At 40.5% G+C, this 21,612-nt stretch overlaps 1 protein-coding gene across 5 annotated transcripts in view; it reads right to left on the bottom strand.

Moving 5' to 3' along the window:
• The window catches only part of SPOPL (speckle type BTB/POZ protein like), a 66,166-nt gene extending 50,736 nt beyond the window's left edge, over positions 1 to 15,430 (bottom strand). For 2 of the 5 annotated variants that reach the window (XM_060107049.1, XM_060107052.1), the window contains exon 1: positions 15,221 to 15,430. The gene's annotated coding sequence lies outside the window, so the exon portion shown is untranslated. The remainder of the gene's footprint in view (positions 1 to 15,220) is intronic. The other 3 variants (XM_060107048.1, XM_060107054.1, XM_060107053.1) reach the window with 2 other exon arrangements.
• Between the last annotated feature and the right edge of the window lie 6,182 nt (positions 15,431 to 21,612).

Below are 21,612 nucleotides of genomic sequence, written 5' to 3'. Positions count from 1 at the left end.
ATGTGTATATGAAACAATTTAAGTTAAAAAAAAGTTTTTTTAGGTTTTATAACCCTTGAACAAGTTACTTTCCCTTTTTGGCCCTTAGCTTTCTCATCTTCAGAAAGGGAATAATTTCTCATACAGAAAGAATATAGTGAGTGTTAAAGGAGATCAGGTCTATAAAGTACTTAGTTTCTTCACAGTTAGTTGCCTATTCTGCCTATTCCACTTAACATTAACCCTAGGCATTTTTCAGATTTGAGTCCTAAAACATTCCTCCAAAATAAAACCTAACCTATATTCTCTCCCTCTCCCTTCTCCTACTCTTCCCCTCATCTCTTTTATTTTAAAAAATATGAGTAAACATTTGATTAAAGCTTTTGCCTCCATAGTTTTTTTTTTTAACAAATCATAATACAGTCTTTTGCCTTCATATTTCTCTTCCTTCTCATTTAATTATAGTCAAAAAAGTGAGAATTCCCTGGGGGTCTAGTGATTAAGACTCCATGCTTTCACTGCCGAGGGCCTGGGGTCAGATCCCTGGTCAGGGAACTAAGATCCCGCAAACGACCCGGTGTTGCCAAAAACAAAACAAAGTAACAATTCCTGTTATTAGTTTTCAAATCACTTTTTAAAAGTGTCTCAGCAATGGAACAATTTCACATTCATCTAGCATTTACTGAGCAAACATTTATTAAGAACCTAAATCGGTCAGGCACTGGAGAAGCAAAGATAAGGTCAGAGAGGCAAATACCTAACTAAAGCAGATCAAATAGAACTGCTAAAATCATATCCTTTTCTTACACCTGTGAAGGATCTATTGGGTTGGCCAAAAAGTTCCTTTGGTTTTTAAGTAAAAATAAAAGACACATTTTTCATTTTCACTAAGAACTTTACTGAACTTAACGTATTCACCATTTTGTTCCACTACTTTCTGCCATTTTTCAGGCAACTTCATAATTCCATCTTCGCAAAACTTTTTATCTTTTTGAGCAAAGAACTGTTCCAGGTGCCTTTTGCAGTCTTCAGGGAATTGAAATTTTTTCCATTAAGAGGATTTTGTAAAGACCAAAATAAATGGAAATCCGAAGGTGTAATGTCTGGTGAATACAGAGGATGATCAGAACTTCCCAGTGAAGCTGAAACAGTTTTTGCCTGGTCATCAAAGAAACATGCGGTCTTGCATTACCCTGACGGAAGATTATGTGTTTTCTGTTGACCAATTCTGGAAACTTTTCGTTGAGTGATGCTTTCAGTTGGTCTAATTGGGGTTCAGTGGAACTTACTACCTAGGATAGCTTGACCAACTATGAAAATAAACTTGAATGTATTATTTTAATAACAGAACTTGTTGGAATTAATCATTTAGTTTTCTGGAAGGAGCTCATAATAGAGGACTCCCTTCCAATCCCACCATATACACAACATCATCTTCTTTGGATAAAGACCGGCCTTTGGTGTGGTTGGTGATGGTTCATTTCACTTGCCCCATGACCGTTCCACATTATTGTACAGTATCCACTTTTCATTGCCTGTCACAATTTGTTTTAAAAACAGAACATTTTTGTTATGTTTAAATAAAGAACTGAATGCGGAAATATGGTCAAGAAGGTTTTTTTTCACTTATGTGGAACCCAAACGTTAAAGCAATTCACATATCCAAGTTGGTGCCAATTAAGTTTCAATGCTTGATTTGGTTATTTTGAGTATGTCAGCTATCTCCCGTGGTATAATGTTGACTGTTCTCAATTAATGTCTCAATTTGATTGTTATCAACTTCAACTGGTCTACCCAACCACGGAGCATCATCCACAAGAAATCTTCAGCATGAAACTTCGCAAACCACTTTTGACACGTTTGATCAGTCTTGGCACCTTTTCCATACACTGCACAAATCTTTTTTTGCCTTTCAGTTGTGTTTTTACCTTTCTTGAAATAATAAAGCATACTATGCTGAATATGTTGTTTTTCTTCCATCTTCAATATTAAAATGGATACACAAAAATTCACCAATTTGATAAATTTTTTTTAATGCGTGCTGATATGACAGCTGTCACAATACAATCTAACAAAATTGTTTCGAATGAAGTTAAAGACAACTAAGCACCACTAGAGTCATCTTATGGAAAAAACCAAATGAACTTTTTGGCAAACCCCATAGTAAAAGGAGTTGGAAGTAGTTAAAGAGTTCTGCTGACTCACCACTGTTGCTTCCAGACTACTTTTCCAACCTAACAAAACTGTATGGCAACTGCATGAGTCCATTCTTACAAAATTCTCTTACATTCTTCTCTCTTGCAATCACCTACTCACCTCTCTGAGTTAGACTCCTTTATGGAGGACTTCAACCACTGTATCCATTGTCTTCTTCACTATTCCTGCCACCATCCTGGATGACTGCACTCCAGTGGACTTCTTCTCTACCAGCATCAAAGTTCTTTTACCTTACTGAATGATCTCACCCACTTAAAATTTTAGCAATCTTTTTCAGAGATTCTGACTTGGAACTTACTACCTAGGATAGCTTGACCAACCATGGAAATAAACTTGAATATATCATTTTAATAACAGAACTTATTCCTATTCTGTCATCAATTTAATCCACCAACAGCTCTTATTACCAACACTTCACTGAGTCCATACCATTCTTCTTAAGTCATTACCCACTTATGGCTTCCCTTCCTTCCTTATCAAACTCAAAACCCACAGTGCATCACTTCAAAAACTCTCTAGTAAGCATGCTTAACATTTCACTCCTCTGTTCTTTTATCACAACAATTCTGTAAACCCTCCATTCTGTATCAGTCTAACCACCCACTGTACGCTGTTATTTGGGTTGCTGAGCAATGGTGTAGAAAATCTTTAAAAAAAGCAGAATAACAGCTTCTGAAGTGTACGCTTTCATTAAATATGTACTTCTGTTTTTAACTAATTGATTTCAAGAGGATTTGTTGCCAAATAAAAGTCTTACCAAATGATGAAATAATTAAACTAGAAATTCAGCTCCTTAGTTGTACTAGACTCATTTTCAGTGCTCAACATACACAGTGGCGAATGGCTACCATAATGGAAAGTGGGAATCACAGAACATTTCTATCATCACACAAAGCTTTACTAAACAGTGCTGCTTACTCATTCTATGGCAGAACTGCTCAACTACTATTTCAGCTTACAATAACCTACAATTTCTCACTGACACCACTTATTGCTATCCTTGTGACTTCATGAATCTTGCAAGCTGCATGAACATGGAACAGGCTGGTACCCAAAGCAGTCAATGAAGGCGGAGGCATCAAATCTCTTACCATCACCTGAGACCAAGAGGAGTTAGTTACCCCTAATCATTTATGTCCCAGCCCACTTCTAATCATGGAGATCCCCACCTTGATACTGTCACTGGTTACACTGTATCTGAGATGGGTTAGGGAAAGAGAGGTGTACTTAAGATTCCTTTCAGATTTTACCACCTGTTAAAGGCAGAACTCATTATTACACATGTCTCTAACCTATCACTAGACTAGACCACGGCAGCAGCTGGAAATAAAAATTCTACCAAACCCACTAAGGCTTATTTAAATGCAACTATTAATAATAGTATTTCATTAAAAATTAAAGTCATTACAAATGTTAAATTGGACAAGATGCTGGGACAAAAGACATAAACTAGTACTATCCTAGACAAAAGCAGGAAAAACCACCATCCTTGAAAAAGATAAGAGGAACTACCACTTTGGGGAACTCTAAATTATAAAATCTAGGGGAAAGAAATGGGCAAAACAGCATGCCTTAGGATACAGGGTTGTAGGGATCTATATGTCTCTATCATTACACTCTGCATGTCTATAACCATTAAAATGGCTTAATCCTCCTTAAGGAATCACACTTCCTTAAAGAAAAACATTTCATATAGTTGCTTAGTTTACAGGGGAAGAAAAGAGGAAAAAAAAGGAAAGAAAGAGAGAGAAGTTGAAAGAGAAAGAAATGAAGCAAAATGATCCATGAAGAGCAATGTGTTAGGAGACCCTGGATTTTAATCCAGTCTTTTCTGAAATAATGTAACACATGGTCAAGCTAGACTAAATAAAAGGAGGCTATTGCCATCCACCTACCAGCCCTGCCTCTCAAGGAATGCTTTGCAAAAAAAATAAACTGAGTTGTTCTTATACCTCAAGAAAACACTTTTAAGTACATGAATGCCATCTCAGCTCTTCTGATGATAAGCTAATAATTCCAAGATTCTTATGACTAGCAATAATCAGTAACTACTTATGAATATGTAGAGCACAAGTATTTATCAAACAGCTGTGCTACCCACGAACAGTACTTTGCAGCAGTAAGAAATAAAGTCAGATATTAAAATATTAGCTCTAAAAAGGCATAAGACAACATTAAAAGGGAACTATGAACTTATCTGCAGTTATGAGTCTGTATGTGTGACTTAACAGAAGAAATCAACAACTAATTATGATTCACAAAAGGTACAGGAATGGTGCATCCCTACATATGATTCTAACATGATCTACATTGACTGGGGAATGAGAAGAGACTAACCACAATCCTAACCCTGAAAAAGATACACAGGCAAAAGTATTTTTCACATCCTTGGTATGCACTACACAATTCTATAATTTAAAAAAAAATTAGTAGCAACACTGTCTTCTGTGACACAAGAAAAACTCCATAAATAACAAGAAATTAAGTCTAAAACAATATGTAGCATGCTGTGGGCATTTGGTAAAATTTGCTCAACTTTCAAATTCTGAAAATTGAGTCAACTCTGCTGGGTAGACAGCACTTCCCTTATTTAAGGGGTAGCAAAACCTCACAAAATAATGAGTGAACATAACCTACAATCTGGGTAGATAATCAAGTAAGAGCAAGTGCATTCCAGTATTGTGTAATTAGAGCTTTGGGGAAATGTTGCAAACTCACTCAATAAGAGGGCCTACAAAACTCTTCACCAGCTTGCAAAATCTTAAAACCTGTCCCATGTTTAGCAATAGTTAGGCAGAAATGCACCATTTGTAAGAAAGTCAGTAAACTATACAGTGAAGTTGTAATTTTCATGACAGTCTCATTTTCTTTAAATTATACTTACATTTGTTTTATATTCTGCATCTTATCAACTGACAAGGCAACCAGAATCATTTGATGGGTTTTATGAAAATATACATGTCTCTATTCCACTTGCCCTTGGTGTGCACATGGGAGGGGTACGTGGGTATGAGTGAAGAAAGGAATCGTGTATATTTTGAAAAACTAGCCATACCACTTTACACCCACCAGAATAGCTAAATAAATGAAACAATATCAAGCAAACGTTGCAGAGTATGTGGGACAAATAAAACTCTCATTCACCACTGAAAAGACACTTTGGAAAACACTGGGTAACGTATACTAAAACTGAACAAAAGCACACATGGTCCAAAAAATTCTACTACAGCAATATGTGCAGATGTGCAGCAAAAGATATGTATTGATAAATGACTATTCTATAAGGGGCACTATTTATTGTGACTCAAAACTGGAAACAACCTATATGTTCATCAACAATAAAATGGATAAATTACAGTACATATACATAGTCATACAATGGGATGGAATACAATAGAATGAGAATGAAGGAGCTACCCTACACACTACATGGATGGATCACATAAAAACTGATGTAAGAAGCCATACACAAGGGTGTTGATGCTGTATGATGTTACATGCTTGTCTCTGAATGTATGTTATACTCCATAAAAGTTTATGTAAAATAAAAAGCAAATAAATATTCAATAAATAAGCAACCTTGATGCCTAAATGTTTATAATACAATTCTATTCCCAGCGCCATGTTCCCTCCACCCCAAAATTGGGAGAGAACACTTTAAAAAATCTTGCCTCATGCTAATCTAATACATTTTTATATTAAAACAAAGAAGGCTATATTAGGGTACCCTATATTAGGGTAACAGAATTCAAGAGTCATATCCTTTTTAGGAGAGAAAACACTAATATGAAAAAAATTTTAACACCAAAGCTCTCCCTCTCCACATTACCTTGACCACACTCAGATCTTCACCACCCTTCCATCTACCAAGAGTTCACTCTTCTCTGCCATTTATTTAGTGGAAATATTTTTAAAGTAATGAACTACCCTAGAAAGGTAGTTATGAGGATTGAAACAAAAAGAGCAGATATATGAAGTCTTCAGCACTGTGCCTACGCACTCAGTGACTAAACAGTATTAAAAAATCCCAAATAGTGAGTCTTATAGGCCAAAGGCTATTTCCAATTCATCACTGTAAACACACAACCCAGCATTTAACACTTGGTCAATTTATGGAGTAAATGAATGATATGAGCTCTATACAAAAAGAATAAAATAGAAACAAGGCAAAAGTGTGAAAAAGGGAAATATCAAGAAGTTCAAAGGAAGGCCTTATTTTTATATCAGGGTAAATGACAAGATTTTAAATCTCAAATGAAGCAACAGAATCAGGTACATATTAAAACTATTAAAATAAATAAAAACTGCCTCAGTATTACTTTTCCTCCATATACTTCAAAATGAAGAAGTCAGATGTCTTAACTAAAATTTAAACATGGTTCTTTAATATTGAAATCCTTTAAAAATATTTCTGAATGAATTTCCTATGAGTTTGACAGGAATCATAAGTATATAACAGGTTATTTTTAAGACATCTATCATAGCACGTCAATATTCTGACTAAATATGTCGTAACAGAAATGAAAGGAAAGCGGATCTCAGTTGAACATTTATACAGTGGTATTACTTTTATGAATTTAGATATCAAAATCATCAAGACTACAATCTTATATTAGACTTAAAAGAAATTAGTAAGATACTTTAATCTCCATCGTGTGCACAAAACACCAATGAACCATTAGATACGGTTCTAATGGTTCCCTTTTTCCCTTCCTTTTAAGCACATTGTCTACTTATATATCTTAGATCAGAAACAGCATCACCGTTTTAATTAACCGACATTTACACAAAGCAACTTATGTGGAAAGCACTATTCTAAATGTAAATATAACTCATTTGGTTCTTGTAACAACTCTTACAAGGGAGGTAGTTATCCTTTCCATTTTACAGATGAGAACACTGAGGCAGAGATGCTAAGTAATTTACCTAAAGTCACAAAGCTACTAAAAAGCAGACTGGATGCACTCTATTAACCTCTATGCTATACTGCCCAGAGATCTCTGAAGTTAAGCAAAACTAAATTTATCCTGACTGCACTTGATGTTGGGAGGTTAGTTATTTTGAAGACCTTGGGTGATAACCATAAAATGAAGCAGCACAAATGGCACAGTTAATAAATTCTAAGAAACCCATTTTTTTCATACCTAAAATTGATGGCATTTTACAATTTTAACTGACAGTGCTGTCTCTCTGTGGAGTACATAAAGCAGTGGTGCATCTGGTAATTGCAGGCAAGTACGATTCAAAAACTTATGGTATGACCCTCATGGGTTAGTGATAAGTAAATGAGATAAAATATCTAAAGTACTTGACAACTCTGGTACAAATGCTTTAAAAAAGGGCATTTTTTCCCTTTAAACCAAAATGATCTATGAGGATATTCCATTTACACTGTAGTAAGTTGTCAGCTTCTCAGGCCCATGTTCAACTAAACCTGGTTATATTCTACTAGGGAAAAATAACTGGTTTCATTATACAATTTGATGAACAAATAAAGGACTTTGGCTGCGAAGAAGGCAGGCAGACAAAACAACAGTGAAAATGAGACACCTGAGAAAACAGAAATTATCAACAGTAAAGCATAACTCAAGATACCTCCCAAGTACCGCTTGATTGAAGCCAGTTCTCAAATGCCACTGATAAAATGCTGACATGAAAAAGTATCTTCACTTTTTAAAAAATACACTTCGAATGCAAATAACTAAATATGCTTGGTGTGTGCCCATGCCCTACTTGAGCTTTTCTAACAAAACTGGACATATTGAACTTAACCACCATGTTAAATAACTGGTTAACAAAGGTTTAAACTGATCCTAAGAGTGGCCACCAAAAAAATTTAATTAAATAAAATTCAATTCATTTAAATATTCCTGTGTCAATACTTGCCTTGGTAATTTCAGGATGACTTAATTAATATTCAAAAAAAATTTTTTTTTGGTTTGCCTTTGTCTTACTGGATGAAAACTACCTTTCAGGGTAATTTCCCACTAAAACACCAAAAATTGCATCCAAATTACAACAACAAAAAAACCACCTTGAGCACGCTTTACCTTAAAAATCACTTAATTTTGATGGGGCAGAAGGGAGGGGACTAAAATGCATTTTCACAAGGAAAAACTGAAATTTGCTTCAGAAAACATACCCAAACAGGAAACAACAGTATCTTCTTTTAACATATCTTAAATAATATTTTAAAAGCCTCATACTACTTTTCAGTTACACTACAACCTTTGAGACCTTGCATTACCTAATATCAGAGTGAAACCTCTTTCTTTTGTATTTGTTACTCCTAATTATTTTTATTACTATATTACTTTCCCTTCAAGTGTATAAACAATGTACCGCAACCAAAGTCTGAGGTAATGCAATTTTATATTTGTAGGTCAAATTTTTTAAAAACTGCTACTTTTTATGTATGTAAAGTTCTGTTTCACAGAGTTATATAATTCAGAATTTAATGCTAATAATTATTCTGTCCTTTAGAACATGTAGGCAAGTCTGAAGAATATCAGAAGAATTCTACTTATGCATATAAACAAAAGGCCTGCGAAAGTATACCTATAAGAACCATAATATATGAAAAATATATACTTGTCATACAAGAATTTATTAAGATTTAAAAAAAAAACCAGGGAGAAGACAAGAGCAAAAGCCAGTAGGAACTAATAAAAACAAAAATTTTAAGTTACAACTTTCTTAATATAAAATATAAGGAAGACTGCCTTAGCAGATCAGAATAGTACAACGATGTTTCTACAAAAACTCAAGAAGGTATTTCAGAAGCAAAAATTTTGATTGACCCTATCTTCCTGTTATTTTAAAGCAGATGTCTTCTAGAACCTTTATTTGTTTTTAAAATCCATTTTAACATCATTTACCCTTCTAATACACTATTTTCTTGTCAATTAAGGTTTTGCCAACTACAGTATTCTTCATAAAGTAATTCCTGAAGATGAACTGTGTTCTACTATGATGTAAGACTTAAGTCTAGGGACATTTAGACAACTATCTAAAATAGCATTTAAGGTATCAGGGGAGTGTTATTATACCACTGAGCCCAAAAGCACCATCATTGACCATATTACTGATGTTTAGCAGTAAACTCTTAGCAATCCTTACCAAGGCTTTCATTTTAATTCTCTAAATCTGAGAAAAAGTTGTATGTATAAAATTTCTCCTATTCAGAAAAAAAAATCATTAAAGCATAACCAAAATATTTACATTCTAGGGCTTCCCTGGTGGCGCAGTGGTTGAGAGTCCGCCTGCCGATGCAGGGGACACGGGTTCGTGCCCCGATCCCGGAAGATCCCACATGCCGCGGAGCGGCTGGGCCCGCGAGCCATGGCCGCGGAGCCTGTGTGTCCGGAGCCTGTGCTCCGCAACGGGAGAGGCCACAGCAGTGAGAGGCCCGCGTACAGCAAAAAAAAAAAAAAAAAAAAAAAAAAAAAAAAAAAAAAAAAAAATTTACATTCTACTATTACTTAATGATTCCGTAAGTATAGACATAATAAATAAAATATAAAGCTAACCAGCAAAAACAAAACACCACCTTGGACAATAACAAAGAAAATCTTTAAATCTTGAAGACAGTCTGAAGATATCTCCATGTTTGGTGACTAAATGGGTAGTGATGACATTAATCAAAACAGCAAACTTGCATGCTTTCAAATTAAACTCCTCTACCATTGCATTGCCCTTTCCATCTCTCCACTTGTCCTTCGGAAACACTCTGCCCAACACTCTTCTTTCCTTAGAAAGCCTTCCTTAAGGCTCCTTTTCTGTGCTTACAAGGCAACCTGAATAAACTGCTATGACAGCTGTAATCACATTGAACGATATTTAATTGTCCATTGCCCCTAGACTCTGAGGTCTAATTGCATTCCTAAAAGTCTAATAGTTACTGCCTGATAAACAGTACCTAAAAAACATATTCTAGGGCTTCCCTGGTGGCGCAGTGGTTGAGAGTCCGCCTGCCGATGCAGGGGACACAGGTTCGTGCCCCGGTCCGGGAAGATCCCACATGCTGCGGAGCGGCTGGGCCTGTGAGCCATGGCCGCTGAGCCTGCGCGTCCGGAGCCTGTGCTCCGCAACGGGAGAGGCCACAACAGAGGCCCGCATACCGCAAAAAAACAAAAAAAACAAAAAAAAACATATTCTATTTGAGTATGTTCTGAATGAACCAGTTGTAGAGTCTGAGATGCTTATAGAACACCCAGATGGTGATAAATAGAAACATGGGTCTGAGCTCAGGAAGGAAGACATGGTTCATGTTACAGATAAAATTCTACCCTAAATTTAGAATTGTTGCTTTGGCAGATTAAAACAAAAATTATCAAATAGTTTATGGATGGACTGACGACTGAGACATAAAATTTTCTCCGTGTCACTAAATGCAATGTGTACTCTTTAGTTCCCAACTTAATTGATTTCTCAGCTTCAATCAACATAGCAGATTAGCCACGCCCTCCTTTTTCAGTCTATTGCCTTGACTTCAGTGATGCTAAGGAAATTTTCCTCCAACCTCTGGCTATATCTTCTCAGTCTCCTTTGCTCCATTTCTTTTCCTCAGTGTTAAATGTTGAAGGATCAGAGGGGACCACGTCCCTTTATCTTCTCTCTCTATACTCTCTCCTTAGGCAATCTCATCCCCCACCTTCCATACTAAAACATCCATTATCAGCTATGTACTGATTATTCCCAACTGAATTATGATCAATACTCCCCCCATTTCCATAAACTAACAAAAAACTGCTCCTCCCCCAATATTCCCCTAGATTAAGCACAAGAACCACTAACCCTGGAAATCGGCCTTCTCCTCTCCCTAGACCCTCAAATCAAATCCATCACCAAATCCTAAACTTTACTTCCCAAATATTTGTCAAATCCAGCTGCTTTATCTCTATCACCACCAGTCTGGACCGAGATTCTATCATCTCTTGCCTAAATGACTACAATAGGTGAATTCAATTCTACTCAAAGTGTGACCTGTGGACCAATACTGACCCATGAACTACTGTTATTGGCGTGAGACAAGGTAAATACAGAAACTGAGAGGCAGCATTTAGAAATTTTTATAGCAATTTGACAGACACTGCCACAACATCCATTTTACTGTGTATTACTAAAGTACCAGTACAAACTGGAAAGTAAAACAAAGCAAAACATGTCCTTCGCCACAGGTAAGTTTGAGGAGCCCTGGCCTAACTCGTCTCCCTGCTTTTACACTTGCCTCTCCAATCTGTCCTCCACAGAGCAGCCAAGTGATGCTTTTAAAACAAAAATTTAAGTAACTTACTCAGCTGTTTCATGTTCTCCAGTGGCTTCCCACTGCTCTTAGGATTAAGTACAAAGAGCTTAGCAATAACTGACCACTGTGATCTGCTCCTGTCTCATTTCATATCACCCGGCCTCATGTGCTAAGGTCCAGTCTCCACAGGACTTTTCAGTCCTAGAAAGCTGAAATCGCCAGCATCGCTTGGGTAACTCCAGTTCATCCTTCAGACTTCGGCCTGAAAGTCATTTTTTCAGACAAACATTCTCTGATACATTAGTGAGCTTTTGTTGTTTACAATAATTTTCCTTTGTGGCAGTTATCGTAACTGTAATTATTATTTTTGTAATAATTTGCTTAGTTTCTCTATTCCCCAACAGAGTTTTGCCATAATGAATACAGGTACACTCTTTCCATAACGTGTGTCGCCACAGCCTATCAAGTGCCTGGCACAGATCAGATGTTCAATAAACTTTTGCTAAGTGAATAAATCTAAGTCAGGAAACAAAATGGTGACCAGGACCACCGAAATGCAAATGCCTGCGGTATCTAGTCATATATAAGACTTGGGATACATCTGTATACCAGGTGCTTTACAAAGTTAAATCTTCTTTACTCCCCTAAACAACCTAAAAGACAGGGAAATCTCACTGTTGAGATTTAAAAAAAAAGATTTTTCAGAAAGGTGAAGAATCTTGTCTAAAGTAACCAACAAAAAATTGGAAGGTTGGAAGGTCTGAGAGGCAAAAAAGGGTAACAGTCTCTACAACCATATTGTCTGGCTCCATTGCTTACTTAGCTGTGTGATTTTGTGGAAGTTAAGCAATCTGATTCTCAGGTTCCTCATTTGTGAAATGGAGATATAATAAAGTCTTCTTCAGTGGATTGTTGAGAGGTTTAAACAAGTTAATATATATAAATCATTTGAAAGAGTGGCTGGCATAGTGCCTTATAAGTATTAGTGATTATCATTGTTTTTAACATTATCAGTGCTCTTATAAGATAATTTTATCTTCTTACTTGCTTATTGTCTGCCAGTGCTACACTGATATAAATTACAAAAAAAGCAGATTCTGTGCTATTATTCTCTGGTGGAGCTTTTCTCAAAGACTTAAACCCTACAGAAACTGAGTTAAGTAACTATTTCCTCAGTTCTCTCTCTCAAGGATGGGACATACGACCATTTTAGGTGCACAGGAGAGTAGTTATTACATATCTTGGATACTTTAGAACATTAGGGCTTGATATTCACTGGAACCCCAGTTGGGAAGGGCTGCTCTTGTGTATCCCCAATGCCTGGCATGAAGTAGGTGCTCATTAAATATTTTTGAAAGAATGAATATTTACAAAACCAAAGGAATAGTGCTCAGCACAGAGCAGATACTAATTATCAATTTTATTACACCCCTTCAAAGTTTCTACAAACTTTAAAAGTATGATTCTATGGGAGTCATTTTTCTTGAACTGGGGCAGTCTGCATTATTCAAAGTCAAATGCAGAATACAGACAGTAGGAAAGCCAAGGAATAGAAACCAATGTTGGCAAGAACTATGAAAATAGTAAGAGGTGAAAGATAAGTAGAATTTGGATATGCAGGGGAAAGAGCAAAGGTTATTCTAGGCCAGGGAATAGCATAAGCAAAGGCAATGTTACCCAAAGTTTAATGAACATTCCATTGGTGACACACAAAAAAAGATTTTAAGCTATACACAGGCAAACAACTTTATTTTTATAGTTCCATATGCACACATTTTTATGTGTAATTGGGACAGCAAATTGTGATTTCAAACTTTTACTACTTATAACAACATTGAGTTAACAGTACCTATTTGGATTTTTTTTTGTGAGTTGTTTAAAAAATGTATCAAGAAAATAATAATGCACAGGAGGTAAGCAAATATGACAGAAATTGTCAAGGTTTTAAAGAGTAAACTTTTGGACACATCAAGGCATGGTCATGTGAATAAAACATAACATGTTAGTAAGAGAAAAGCCACCAGTCTTTGGAATGAAGCCAAAGCTCTATCCTGAGTAGCAATTCAACATAAAGGACAGGTAGGTGTGAAGTATCCAACCAGGTTTGAGTATTTAATTGTAGTACTAAAATTCTCATCGGTAAAATCTTCATTTTTCCCTATGATAAATCTGCTACATAATTCAACTTCAATTATTCCCAAAACAAATACAAAAATTTAAAATTTCCAAACAGGTACCTGAAAATGGGACTGCATGTAGCCTGGTAACTTACTTGAAAATAGGGAGCTAAAACTGTACTTTTCACACCAGAAGAAACTAATTTATAGAGTAACAAAATATGAATCATAGCTACCTCAAAAAAGGTGTTAAATAAGAAAGAGCAAAAAGACAGTTTTCCATTCCCCCCTTCCTCTCTCAAAATTATCCTACCAATAGCCAAACCAAGTCAAGCTAAGAGATGATGATAAAGAACATTTACTGAACTCTTACCAGGCACTGTTGTATTTTACCTGCATTAAGTTATGCAATTATCACCACCATCTTATGAAGTACATCACTAACCCCATTCTACAGCTGTAAGAATACTGAGGCACAGGGAGATTAAATAACTTGCCCAAGGCCAGACCTGGTAGACAGAAAGGCAGGGATTTAGATCCTGGCAGTTCAGCTACAGAGTCTGAGCTCTTAACCACTAGGCACCATTTCTCTCAAGAATAATAGAATGATAATTTGAAATATTCCACCTTTCCCATTATGGCAGGAGAGATGTAATTTTCCAAGGTATGAACCTTTTATTACTTAAGTTTCCAGTCTAAGAAACAGGAGGTTCAGCTATATGGAAAAACTGGGAAGATGAGTACTATAATAAAACAATCTAGGCCCAGGAGTATTCAAATACAGACAAATCATCAGAAGCCTCAAAAGTATGGCTGAATGGCACTGTTCACCGAGAAAGATGCCAAAAGTTGGGCTAAGCAGAAGGTGAATCCTATTTCTACTGGATCTACTGCTTTGAGAGAGAAAATCCCACCCATCTCCTCCCCTTTCTGTGATTCAGTACACAAATGCATCAATTCAAGAACTGTAAGGGGAAAGGACAACAGAAGGGAGCAGAAAGGGGTAAGTCAGGACTTGGACCCTGAACTGCAGAGTGAGCTTGATGTACCTGGGGAGAGAGAACGGATGAGAGGGCAATGTGTGCCTGGAGGTAGGCAGGTTGAGGGCATGACCACTGGGGTGGAGGCACCGAGTGGCCTGGCTGGAGAGCTGAGAATTCACCCTAAAATGGGCTAATGGGGACAGTTTCGGGCGTATACGTTTGGGATATGGAGGGATGGACGTGAACGCGGGGGTGGCGTGCAGTTTCTCGCTTTGGGCAGTACTCAAGGTGGGAAGAAGGGACAAGGTATCAAGGTGCGGGCGAGGAGGTCTACAGGTACAAAGGGGGGAGAATGGAAAAGAAAAAAGGCGCAAGCCTTGTGGAGGAAAGTCGGGGGGATCCTGGTAGACGGAAGCTGGGAGATCAATGGGGGAGGGGTAATTCCCAGGGGAAGTAGAGACGCGCGAGGTTAGGGAGGTCCGGGGGGCGGAGGTGGGGCTGAAGGGCGGGGGCGGAAGGCACGCCTCAGGAGCGGGGGTCCCGGACCGAGAGCAATGGGGGCGCCGAAATGGCGGAGGAGGAGGTCGCTGGGTTTCAGTGCAGGTGAGTCCCGGGAAAGAGGGGGCAGCCAGCGGCCAAGGCTGCGGCCGGGACCCCGGAGGAGGAGGGGCACCTACCCGGACGTGCGGGGCTGCGGCGGGCAGCCCCGGCGGCGGCTCCTCTCCGGCTGAGGCGGCTGAGGTGATGGCGGCGAGTCCCTGTGGCGGCCGCCTCCGCCGAACCGCATCCCTCCTCCCCGGCCCGCCCTCCTTCCCTATCTCCGGCTCCTAAACTTCTTCCCCGGGATAAACAAACCCGCCGCCAGGGGCGGCCGTCTCCGCCGCTCCCGCCCCCGCGCAGGTTCTCCGCCCCCCCGCCCCGGGCCCGTCTGGGCTCCGGCTTCCGAGTTGCGACTCCAGCCCCCAGCCCGCGAGGGCGCGTGCGCGCGGCGGCGTCTGCTCGCAAGGCCCTTCCTCCCTCCGGCGCCGGGCACTTCCGGGCCGGGCCGGATCAGCGGCTGGGGGTTGAATGTAGCCGCGGCCGTTTGCGCCGGGCCCTGAGCTAGCAGCCCGGCGGGCTCCGCATCCCGGGCCGAACCTCGTCTGGGGGGGGACTACCCCCCCCGCCTCCTCGGCCCAGCGTCAAACTTTCCTTAACTAAAAAGCCCGCTGAATAGCTCCTCCTAACTGGGCTGACTGATCACGTCGGGTGAGAGGCGACTGCCGTTTCTGTGCACGGTTTCTTTAGGGCTGTACCAGGCTAGAAAGCCAAGGTACAACTTGTACCGAGCTCCTGTTGCGAGCCAAGAGCCATATGAACTGCCCAAACAAAACAGCAGTATACAGTCTCCAAAGAGGGATAAAGATAAAGACAGCAGTGTGGTAGACAAAATGAAGTGCCACGGTGGAGCGGTTTTCGGTTGGAGATGAACCTGAAATCTCAGGCTTAGGAGGGGAGGGGTCTGCCGAGGGGCTGCTGAGGATGCTTGTGAAGCACAGAATAGCAGGCTCCCGAGACTGGACGTTGGTGGTAAATAGGGCTATGTCTAAGCAGATGTCTTAAGAGATGAGGGGACTGCCTCACGGAGTTCAGAGAAAGGTGACCACGATACTACATTGGCAATCTTATTCACGTGTTTTAACACAGAAAAACGTGCGTGGAATATAAGCAGCTCCAGCCGGATTTTCAGGAAGGAGATAGGATCCGCATAATCAAAGTTGCCTTAGGCCAAGAATTAAAAAAACAGAAGTGGAAGTGAGCATTGATGTGTTGGGGCCTGTGGGGAGAGGAAATTATTAGTGCAGAATTTCTCGTTCTCCAAACATGAACAAAAACCAGTTAATATTAGTTGCTGTACTCATTGTGGGCCTGTGTTAACTTTATGATATGTGACAGAGAGTGAAAATTACATGTAATTTTTGCCCAGGCCTTTTAGCTATGTCAACCCCTTAGCACTCAGGCCCTTTCTTTTGCTAATCAACCATTATTAGGCACTAATGAATGTAATAGGCTCAAGGAATCAAACTGCAATAAATCCTTCAAGTAGATTTCCAATTGGGAGTTAAGAAATGAGTGGTACTTGGTGACTCTTGATACTTGACTGAGTTCTAGTTGGGGAGTGGTTCAATAAACTTCCACCACAAGGATGTCAGACTGCTCGTCAAGGTATTATCAGAGTCTTTCCCCTAGGCTTGATCTCTTTGCAGTATTAGGATATATCATTCTTTTCCTTGAAGTATTTGGTGACTTTATCCACTGATAAAATAATAGTAAATAGTAAGAGTAAATATGGCTTGTAAATAATGCTAACAAAAATGTGATCGTTTGGCAAAGTAAAAGATGGCTCTATGGTCAATAAACCTGGATTAAAGCTTGGTGCTATATTGTCAATCCCCTAAAGAACTCCCTTTCTTGATTTGATTTCCTACTTGCTGGATACCTGTTGGAAAACTAGATTATTAAAATAGGTTTTAGTTGGGAATTCCCTGGCAGTCCAGTGATTAGGACACTGCAGGGGGCGCAGGTTTGATCCCTGTTCAGGGAACTAAGATCCCACGTGCCATGTGGCCAAAAAAAAAAAAAAGAAAGAAAAAGAAAAAATAGGTTTTAGTTTATTGCAGCCATAAGTGACTTTTATAAATAGAGAAATAAGTAACAGCTTTATCAATGATGTAGAGCATAGTGTGCTTCCACTCATATTTGCATTGCTAAGGCATTAGCCATTATGACCATGCAACTCCTTAGATGCCAAGAAACTTCATGATACTCATTTTGGTGCTCATTGTCAGTTTTCTATAGGAAACCATTCAGATTCCTCAATGGATGTGGCTGACTTGGAAGTTCTACTTATTGTAGATAATAGGTCAGCAGCTAGTAAAGATCAGAAGAGCCATTTATTCTCTGACCTTAATGCATGCAGATGAGGACCAGATTTTGAATCTTCTTGACTCAGCCCTATGAGGCTCTGTCTGAGGAGCTATCCAAGCACTCCACTTTGATATTTTAGTGACCGCAGCATCTTTTTTTTTTTTTGCGGTACGCGGGCCTCTCACTGTTGTGGCCTCTCCCGTTGCGGGGCACAGGCTCTGGACGCGCAGGCTCAGCGGCCATGGCTCACGGGCCCAGCCGCTCCGCGGCATGTGGGATCCTCCCGGACCGGGGCACGAACCCACGTCCCCTGCATCGGCAGGCGGACTCTCAACCACTGCGCCACCAGGGAAGCCCGACCGCAGCATCTTATTCCTCTTTTCTCAATTAAGCATCACAGTTCCTTCCATTTCATGGCACAACGGACTTGCCACTGCCTTGCATGCCACTACCCTGTTTTGTATGATCATTTTCCAATTCTAACTGTCAAAACCTAAAACATACAGTGGCAAACAATGAACAAATCCATTATTATCTTCTGTTTAGAGAGCAAAAAAAGGTAATAATGTGCTTGTTAGCAAACATTGTACTCTTCATGAATCCTAAGTGGTGTGCTCTCTGAGCTTCCCTGAACATTTTGCTCATACCCCTACCCTTGTTAATGTGGCCCACCAAGCTCTTCTCTCATAGTGAGCTGGCTTCCCCATATTTTTCTAACCATTATCCCTTCCTGTGTTAAATTTTCTTCAAGGGAACCAAACTCAGGTCTTACTTCCCACAAGCTAACACTTGTGATCAGACACTTAACATTTAGTTTTTGGAATTTAGGTGGAAAGAAGAGAACAACTCATTTGTTAATTTTTCATTGTTATAAATATTAGGCCTTTTATTTGGAAGAAAACACTAAAACCCTTGTTGAATAACCTGTAAGTTACATGTAATTTCATTTTCTGTTCCCTTGTCTCCATTTCTTCTATCTCTGGCTTTTCATCTTGCGTATGAATTTCCTACTTTTGTAGTACTTTTGCATTATATAATATTCACTTTTTAAGGATCTAAAAACTTCAGAACACTAGCATTATACCTACAACTCTTGTGTAGTGATGCCTATAGCAAAAAAAAGGGCCAGTAAACTTGATGTACTTATCACTCAAAAACCATTCTCAGAAAACTGAGAATAGGACCTTCCCAGAACTCTGAGAACAGGATCTTATGTCTTTTAAGTCTTTTAAGTCTTAACCCTTATTTTCATGTCCTCGGCCACATTATGTCAAATATTTCGAGTTGCTCCCTTGTTTCAAACACATTCATATCTTTAATGCTTTGGTCCTTTGCATAATCCATCGGGTCTGCTATAGGAGGGAGGACTTTTGTTGTTCTTCTATCACCACGTGAAGAGTAAGGGTTGAGTTGCAGCAGTTCACTAGTTGGCATACTGTTACATTTTCTAGACATTTAATTAAATACTAAATTTAACCAAGTCTGAAACACTTTGAGGCCCTTAAACCATCAGCAATCCTAGATTCTGGATCAATAATGCCCAGTTAATGAGAAATAATGATACCTCTACCTACACAATATATCGTCTTGGAAAAATCTTGGTCACCCAACTTGCAAGTCCTCTATTCACAGTGTAATAGGAGAAAAACATCAAAAATGTTCTCTTCTACAAGATTACCCAAATCCCTTACAGCATCGCTCCAGATATGCCCTGAGAACTCTCATCCAAGGTCACTTACGGTTGCTGGAAATATTTTTACTGTGCCAGGATCCAGGCGGTCGCTGCTGCCATGATCTAGCAGTCCCTGATGACCTCTCCCTTCTTCAGCTTGGCCAGCTAAGTTCTCTCTCCTCTGCTAGTGCACCGGCCTTGCCCCTTCTCTGCTTCTCAGGTAACCCAAGAAGTTGCGGTTGATTCCGGACCCTGGAGACAGTCCCAGGGGAAGGCTGGAGCTCTCCACTGTGCTCTCCAGCCAGGGTCACCAGCCTCTGCAGCAGCCCCAAATGGCTCTAGAGGTGCAGCAGCTCTGTCTCCTCCTCTTTTACCTCTGCTCAGTCATCACAATGTCTCCGGGTCAGGGTCTTCAGTCCCCTCCCAGAGAGACCCACCCTAATGCCTATCAGGGCACTTTCTGGCTAGAGGAGTTTATTTAAACATCTGTCCCTGTAACGCCCATGCATCCCTGCCTCTCTGGCCTTCTTCTCCCCGAAAATTGGGGTCACTTCACTCCACTTGCTTCTGACCCTGACTCAAGAAATGGCAGCTGCATGGCGTTTTCTCTGGACCTATTAAGGGGCCCTGCCTCCAGTGGAATCTCGGAAGGGCTTCTGTTTCCCTCAGACTAAGCACTCCTCCTCCAAGGGGAAGCATGTAGAATTGGGCCCTGCTCCCAGACCAGCAATCTAGAAGCCCTATAGGGCCCATTGGGTGAGCCGCAGCGGTGTTCCTGGGACTGTCCTGCGGCCAGTCAGACGCTAGGTGAACCCGAGAGCCTTGGAACCTCAGTGCCTCAGTGTTCCTTGACTTGCTGCTTTTCCCCTGCTCTGCAGCCTCAGAAGGACTGAGTTCTTCCACTCTCTTCCCTCCCCTTCTGCCGTCTCCCTGCTTTAGAAACTAAGCCCTGCTGTCTAGCTGTTGCCAAATCTGCATCATACCCCTACACAACACTGAATGGCCACCTGCCTCCAGATGGTTCTCTCTGCTATTCAGAGCCCTTCGCTGCCAGCCTGGCTGCCAAATTGGAAATCCTGGTATGGCCGTTTCCAAAATTAGAAACCAGACCGCGCCATCTCCGGGGACACTGCGCCTTCACCTCCCAGCATCCAGTCAAGCCCAACCTCTGCAGGGGTGCCAAACACCCTCCCCCAGAGCCTTCCTCCCCGCCCCCCTGCATTTCTAGCCTAGGTGGTTTGGTTTTTTGCCTTCCCCTCCCTGCCTGTCCGACCTTCCCGAAGTTTTAGCACCCTTGACCTTCTCTGCCTGAACTATGCCAGGCTGGAGAAGGGCCAACTCAAGGGCTATATAACCCCTGGATTATATAGGCCTCTTAGAGGCCTCATCCCACATCTTGTCAAACACGGAAAAAAATGCAGCCATGTCTCACATGAAAAATACAATGTTTTGTTATGCAAAATGAAAGAGATTCTAATTTTCCTTTTGAAATATTTAATAATTTCATTTTGCAGTTTTCTTTGTATTTTAGAGCCAAAAACCGTTTCTTTTCCAGCTCTCAAACCATTTGATAAAACCTGGAAAAGCTTATGGGCCCTGGGCACTTGCCTGTAGTGAGAACCTGAGCCTTAAAAGGATTTAAAAAAATGGCTCTGGGAGGGAGGGAGGGAGGTAAGCCCTTCCACACTTGACTCCGTCTCAAGGCTTCTCCCCCCAACCTCATCATCACTGAAATCTTTCTCTTCTCCAGTTTTTAATAACTGGGCTTCTCTGTTTGATCCCTGCCTTGGTCACTCACCTTTTACCCATGCTGCTCACATGTGACATTCCCCTTATTCCCAATGCTGGCTGGCCAGTCTGGATTTCACAGCATCACCAGCCCCTAGATTCCCTTTCACAGCGCTCCTTCCACCACTGAGGGCCCTGGGTATTGTCTTGAAGCCCCTTCGCCCTCTGAGGCTGCAGCTTTCAAATATGGCGTTTGTTCACTTGACCCTGTAGATACAACGATGTTCTCAGACTGGACCTCTGTAAGTCTACAGCTCCATCCAGCTCTCTGGCGCTCCACCCGCCACCCCCTGCTGTATGAGACAGTTCCCGCCCACCCGTACTGCATTTTGGATGCTTCAGTCTTACCCTGTCTGCTAGGACTGACCAACAAAGCCCACTTGTGTCTGAAGCAGAATAGCTATCAGAAACCACACTTTCTACTTAAGTACCTGCTCACATTTCTCTCTGTTTTGAGTGTCTCCTTCCCTGAAGCACTATGTACGCCTCTGTTACATATGGCATCACTGCTACACTTTTCTGGAAGTTTTCCTGGTTACTCATTCTTGCAGATTGAGCTTATATATAAGAAACCAAGGGACTTCCCTAGTGGCGCAGTGGATAGGACTCTGTGCTCCCAATGCAGGGGGCACGGGTTCGATCCCTGGTCAGGGAACTAGACCCCACATGCATGCCACAACTAAGGAGCCCGCCTGCCACGAC

Source organism: Mesoplodon densirostris, chromosome 8, assembly GCF_025265405.1.
Source record: "Mesoplodon densirostris isolate mMesDen1 chromosome 8, mMesDen1 primary haplotype, whole genome shotgun sequence".
NCBI lineage: Eukaryota > Metazoa > Chordata > Mammalia > Artiodactyla > Ziphiidae > Mesoplodon > Mesoplodon densirostris.
Note: the sequence above shows the minus strand (reverse complement) of the source record. Positions and strands in the feature narration are given on the sequence as shown.